This window comes from Nicotiana tabacum, chromosome 4, assembly GCF_000715075.1.
Source record: "Nicotiana tabacum cultivar K326 chromosome 4, ASM71507v2, whole genome shotgun sequence".
NCBI classification, from domain to species: Eukaryota; Viridiplantae; Streptophyta; class Magnoliopsida; order Solanales; family Solanaceae; genus Nicotiana; species Nicotiana tabacum.
The window spans coordinates 18,299,868-18,306,850 of record NC_134083.1 but is presented as its reverse complement, the minus strand read 5'-3'; the positions used below and the strand labels follow the sequence as shown (position 1 = coordinate 18,306,850).

At 34.8% G+C, this 6,983-nt stretch overlaps 1 long non-coding RNA gene across 1 annotated transcript; it reads right to left on the bottom strand.

Moving 5' to 3' along the window:
- Nucleotides 1-3,626: 3,626 nt before the first annotated feature.
- Nucleotides 3,627-6,303, bottom strand: LOC107797172 (uncharacterized). Its single transcript, XR_001650625.2, has 2 exons — nt 6,015-6,303; nt 3,627-4,347 (listed from the first exon to the last, which is right to left on the bottom strand). It is a non-coding gene; the product is annotated as an uncharacterized LOC107797172 (long non-coding RNA).
- Between the last annotated feature and the right edge of the window lie 680 nt (nt 6,304-6,983).

Here is a 6,983-nt window from a genome sequence, read left to right as displayed (position 1 = left end):
CCTCATGACCTCCTCACACCGGCCTTGTACGGGGGAAGGTTTTTTAACCTTGAAATCGGCAGTTACCGAGCATCCTCTAGGGACAAACATTTTCAGTGGGGGTTCTGGTACTGGTTCCTCGGCAACAATACGCAGAACGGTCTCCTCAGTACTGGTTCTGGAAGGGTTCTTGCAAAGGATCTCAAAATAACCAAAGTATAACTGCTAGAAAGTGTTGAAATTTCGAAATACGAGGACAGAAGGTTTGGATGTAAAGTTTGAATGAACAAATGAGGGGGTATTTATAGTTCTTCAGTGGCAGTTCACATCCAGTAATGGCCGACCGGCGGTTAACATGCATTTAATGCCATTAAGACTTGACTGACGAGACATTTCGTTTATTTTGTCGTTTGTGTCACGGGATATCGAAGTAAGAATCGGGAGCTCATGTCGTTTCTCGTCGTCTACTCTCCAAAAAATGAGGGGACTATCTGTATACAGTCAAAATCGAGCTCGCCTACGACATAGTAGGTCAAGTTCGGAACATGGCAATAAAGGACTGAAGATCGACCCCAAGTCCCACCGGGCTAGAACCCGGGGTTGGAGCACCTGCCTTCGAGAGTATCGGGGTCGTGATCCTGGAATCGATCCCAGTCCCGAACGAGTTCGAAGAAACATTGTTAGCATAACAGACGACCGAAATATACGTAACCGGTCGGATATTACGCCGGGAATCTCAGCACATATCAATGAGGAACTGGCAATCGGCAAATCAAGAGATTATTTACCTTATATAGAATTGTACCTAAAGTAAGACTCCTCTACTATATAAAGGGGATCTGATAATTTATTTAACACATTATAACACGCATTTCAAAGCAATACATTATTATTATTCTCTTTAAGCTCTTATTCTTTTGAGTCTTGAAACCGATCGAAGTACATTCAGCTCGAGGGTGGCTAACCTTCCAAGGCTGAAATTGTCCAATTGGTGTGGTTTTCATTTACTTTATCGCTATTTATTTCAATTACACTCTAATTTATCTATTTGTGTCAAGTTAATCAATGTATCCTTAAAACCATTTACAAATTCAATTGTTATCCGATTTTGAGGATAAACAACACATATTAAGGAATCCACCTTTTAGCATTAAGTAACAATAAAATTGATCATATTAACCTTAATTTATTCATTGAAAATATAAAAAATACTTCTACGCAAGGGTAACTTTGAAAATAAGATTTCCTTCTTGATATCTAAAAAAATCAAATATTGTAGACCACAAAAAAGGGACAAAAAATCAACTAAAGTGGGCTAGAAGGTGTAATTATATATGATTATACACATATTATATATGAATTATATATATTATACATTCGCCGACTATTTTTAGTTTAAACGATTGGGTGAGCAGTTATTTAGATTAATTCTTCTAATTTAATTGGGCTCAATTGGGCTTTCTCCATCTTGTTGCTTTTGTGGTTGTTAAATACACCTATCAACTAAAATTAGAAAGGGATTTTACCTACCTATGCTACATATGAAATTTATTTACCCTCCCTAATCAAGTTTTAACTTAATTATATGGTCATATATAATTTACCAATTATGTATAAATTAGTTTTAAATGAGTATCCCTTGATGGTAGCCTTTTAATTTAGTAAATCCCGAAAAATCCTCACAATTCCTTACTTACCCAGACAAAACCCAATCTTTCTTTCTCTCTTTGAAATCAACCCTCTTTCTACACCGATTCTATAAATTATTTTCTTCTAAACCTCATAATTTTCTCTAACAATGGCGAAGAAAGGGATTATTTTTTTATCGATTTGAATTTTGATGGCTGGATTTTGAGCTTTTCTCGGCTTCCCCTTTTCTTGTTGGTGTTCTGATAGGGGGCTAGCAGTAGATGTATATTAATTATTTGGCTGGATTATTCTAATTGAAATTGTCAATCAATAAATTTTGATGGTGTTCGACTCTCCACCATTGACAGCCATTAAAAAGTTTTGAATCTTTGAATTCGAATTCGGATTTTCAAAAAATATTTTTTGTATGGATTGGGTGTTATTTCAAATGACTGAAAATATTCTATGGAGTTTATATCTCGATTTTGAGGGTATTTGGTGAAGATTAGATTTGATTTGGCTGGATTTTCATATTGAAATTCGAAGAAGAAGTTGAAGAACACAACACATACAAAATATATACAAAATACATACAAAAGATATATTATATAAAATTTATATGAAAATTATATTTAAGTTGTATGATGTTGTAGTTATATTTAACTGGGTAAAATGATGTAGGAAAGTTGCAGATAAGTTGTATACTGTATAATTAGTTGTATGAAATTTATTTTTAGTATGTATGTTGTTGTAGATATATCAAATTTTGTATTAAATTTGTATGAAGTTTATTTTTAATTTGTATGTTGTTGTACCATACATTATTTTTTTCTTAAACTAAGTAATTATGGCAAAGAGAGAAGAGTTGCGCTAATTATGGCTTAAAATAGATACCACACAACTGGAAGGAGTCTTATTTAGATGTAAGGACAATTTGTACTTCGTTCCCTTCGGTTACGCCTTTTTCCAAGCAAAGAATCCTATAAATTAAAACACTAATAATGGATTGTATATAAATTGTAAGAAAAACTTGTTTACGGCGGGTAATATACAAAATTTGGACAATTTTAGTAAATAAATTTAAAATATTGTACAGGTTTGGGAAAATCCCAATTAGAAATGAATTGTTGAGTTGCTTTTTCACCTACTTACTATAAAAAGGTAATTTGTTCGTCCAATAGAGTTTTGCCTTGATCAGTCCCTCAAATGGATTACCATCATGGAGATAGTTCTATATTAGGAGCTTTTCCTATGTGAAAGGAAGGAAAATTAGTAATTGTGAAAAAGAAAACGTCTTCAAGAGGCAATCTTTATTGCTTGTTTCAGATTGGCTTTGTTCCGAGAGAATATTCCAAGAAATAAATCACTTTTTGTTGGATGTAAGTATCTAACTACGAGACATCTCCTTTGGAGAAACTGCTGCCGGATAAGTTAGTGATGGGCAAGTCCCAAATTCTTATCATAAAAACTTATTCGCACACCATTAAGGCAAATTTAACACGGTTAAGTCAAAAATTAAGGTGAAATATATATACTATTAAACTATAGTATTAGTAATAATAAGAGTTTATATGAAGACATTTATCATGTATTCATTCGAGTGGTACAAATATCGGGTGTGAATAAATGTTTACCAATCCTATGGCTTTTAGGAGTCCAATTTTAGATTGCTCATGGATTATCTCTACCAATATAGAGAGTTCTACTATACATCCTCAACACTGTCAAACATAAAATTAGCAACGATATAAAAAATTCCAGCTTCCTAGTGCCAAGCTCGTGTACTAAATAAGAGATACTTGTCACATGCAAGACTTGGTCCACATGGCGATGATGGCGTTCTCCGTCAAAACCAACGCTAGAAGAACATGACTGGTTGGTAGTACAAAATGCTTTAACGAGAAAGTAGCTGCAAGAATTTACAAAAAGCTAACTCACAAGCAAAGGTATCACGCACAAGGCCATTGTGAAGTCAAAAGTTAGACAAACAAGCTGTCGGCCACGAGCTACTACAAGTCTCAAAGAATGATACTTTTGCTATTAATTTTTTTGTTCATTTGCACCTAATAATGTTATCTTTACCAGAGACTCATAATCACATCATCTTTAAGTTCATGTTCCACAGAAATGCTAGTTAACAGTCGGCCAGCCCTCCCCAGCATCCATGAATTGAGTTCATCCCAACAGAGAGAACTTTTCACAGATGTTAAACAGTTTCCTCGAACCAAATTATACATTTTAAGAATACAACCAAACTAATGACCACCCAATAGACCCAAAAAAACCTAAAGAAAAACCTTGGATTGCGCTTATGCCCCTCAGAAGAAATAAAAATATCATATATATAGTACTAAATTATTAGCCAGTAGTCAATGATTTGCTAAAAGAACTTAAGTTTTCCTTTGCCCATGTGAGCTTTCCCATGCTCCACATAACATGCTGCTTTTTGAGTCCCTGTCAAACCATAACACGAGTCACCAGCCCCAGCCCCCAGGGTGACTGCAAAATAGAGATAGATAGTGCAGAGAAAAGCTAGGAGGCCAAGCGCAGTTAGAAGGAATCGGTGGCGCTGAAGTAATGTTGAACAGCTTCCAAACTCATCACATCGGGAATATTGTCTCTTGAGTGAGGCTGAAGATGAAAATGCTGTCTGTGTCTGTGACCTTCTATGAGGAGAAGTTATTATGCTGTCAAGAGCCATAACTTATACAATGAATCTTCTGCAGCCGATCACAATTCCTGCATATATTTCAATCAACATGGCAAGCACCAAGAGTGTCAACAGAAAGCATAGAGCATTAAGAAGTGTTGACGGACTTCAATATGGAAGTGAAATATATTTAGATTCAATGACAGTCAACCCCAAGTAAAGCACCATAGATGCAGTGGCGGAGCCAGGATTTTCATCAAATGGGGTCAATACATAGTATATATACATATTTTATAAAAAATTAACTACACAGTGTAATTTTTCCGACAAAGGAAGTCAAGGGGTGTCAATACATAGTATATATATATATATATATATTATATAAAATTAATTAACTACACAGTATACCACTGCATAGATGGTGGAGGGAGAGAAACGCAAGTGTGGTGAGCACTGAGCTAAACAACATAGTAACTGTATTTTATGCAACTTCTCGAAAAAATTCACCCCAAGCAACCCAAAGGATGTCTATATCAATACTAGAGAGCCAAAATATAATATTAAAAACAGAATGAATAATATACAATAAAGCAAGAATTACAAAATGGCAATGATGAAAGTAGAAGTAATGGCAAAGACAAGGGCTCACAAAATAGGCATCTTATGTCTTTCGTCCTTCTTCTTACACTAAATTGGTTAGATGTGCAAATTATATAGATAGGGTCAGAGGGATCAGGAAAAAGATAGAGATGTAAATTATGAATAGCCAAGAATAACCTGGGAGAGAGCAGGATGAAGATGATTATTGCTCACTTAGTTTTGGTCACAACTATGAACAATAACTAACATGTTTAATTGAGATTCATCTAACTTACTTGGTTCATAATCAATTTTACCAAGAATGGTTTCATACACTATCCATTTTTAAAGGAAAGGGGAGATCCACTAAGATGGGAAATACATCAAATAAAGCAATATATTCAGGCATTATTTACTAGCAACTGTGAGTGATTCCTATAACCACTTGGACTGAGTTCATGCACACATCACGGAATTGTGGATTCTTCCCCACAGATAAGATGATACTCAGTATATGATGGCAGCATCCAAAAAAAATCTAGAAAATGCCAATGCAAAAATCCACTTTAAAGTTCAAATTGGGGAACTAAGCTAAATAAGTTTTTGATAGAGGGGGAACTAGGCTACCGCGTCCAATTGCTCCTTAGATAAACTTAAACCGATTTCTGTCTAGGAGTCTGAAAATTATAAACCCAATAGCAGAAATTCAGCATGCAGATAACACGCTCACTAGCAGTCATTCAGCGGCTTGTTTTTATGAGACAATAGACGTATTAGATGGTTATTCGCCACTTTTAACAGCTGATTTACACCAATTTACCAGTTTGCTTGTGCAATCTGTGAAGGAATTATGTATGCTGCATCTCAAGATCATAACTTTTCAACTCATCAACAGAGTACACAGTGGCATTAGGAATTAACCTATTTGACTCTATTCCCCAAATTGGGAAAATATGTTCAAAATCCTATGACATTAAATCTACAGAATCACTAAAATCCCTATGGATCTTAATTTAATAGTTCCCAAAATATCTAAAGGAGCAAGTACAACGAACAGTCAAAATAATGGAGTGCTCAATTAATTGAAATAATGATAAAAATCAATACAACGAGCCAAAATATTCGGGAAAAAATGTCAAACACTGCAGATCTGCAAAAATGAAAAGGAGGTACTTACAATTAAAGCAAACCAAAAAATGAAAGGAGCCTTCCAACCGATCGGAGCAAATGCGCCAGGTTGAAGTAATTGTCGTTTTCGTTTATCGGAAAAATGATTGAAGGGAGTAAAACGATCTCCCTGTTTTCACACGAAATAGCCTATTTCCGCAAATGTGAGAGAGAGGAACAGCCTTGTGTCGCGGCACAATGAGAGGAGAGCTGCCGGCGACAACACGGAGCGTCTACGCACTTTCTCAATGTTAAGAACATGAGAAGGAGAAAGAGAGAGAGAGAGATGAAATTGCAATATTGCGCGTACGAGATATGGGCACTTTATATAATTGTCAGTTTTGGGACTTTTTGGTTTGCTGTTTGGTGAAGCTGGAATATTAGTATTATTTATTTATTTTCAACTGGAATATTATTACTGATATCGGTTTTGTTTGACCCTTGGGTTGATCTAAGGGTCGGATCTTCGTTTTAACATCCTGTACGCCCCCGGTGGTGCGCTCCATGTATTTCTCTTTCTTTCTTTCTTTCTTTTTTTTTTCTTTAATTCGCTCCATTGGTTGAATCTTAATTTGACCCTTTTTATTTGTTTTTCCTTTTCTCTTCCTTTCCATCTATTTCGAGAAGATAACTTGACCTTTTTCTAGATTTATGATCTGATTGGTCATCTTACACCTTCTAGAATCTAGAGTGATAAATAAAGTTTGATAAGCATTGGTGGTTTGGTTAACAAGGGTAATTAATCTTTTATATATATATATATACACACGAGAATTAAGAATTATAGGATATCTTGAAAAGATATCAATATCGATATCTAAGTCTTCAAGAAAGTAAATTTATCTTTGGGGGCACGTAATTACTTTTTAGTTCATGCGGACTACTATTAGATAAGAAAATATATACAATTATATTCTTACATTAATTTTAATTAAAAAAGTTATTGCATTACCAAACATTAAGTCATATAGAAGAAAAA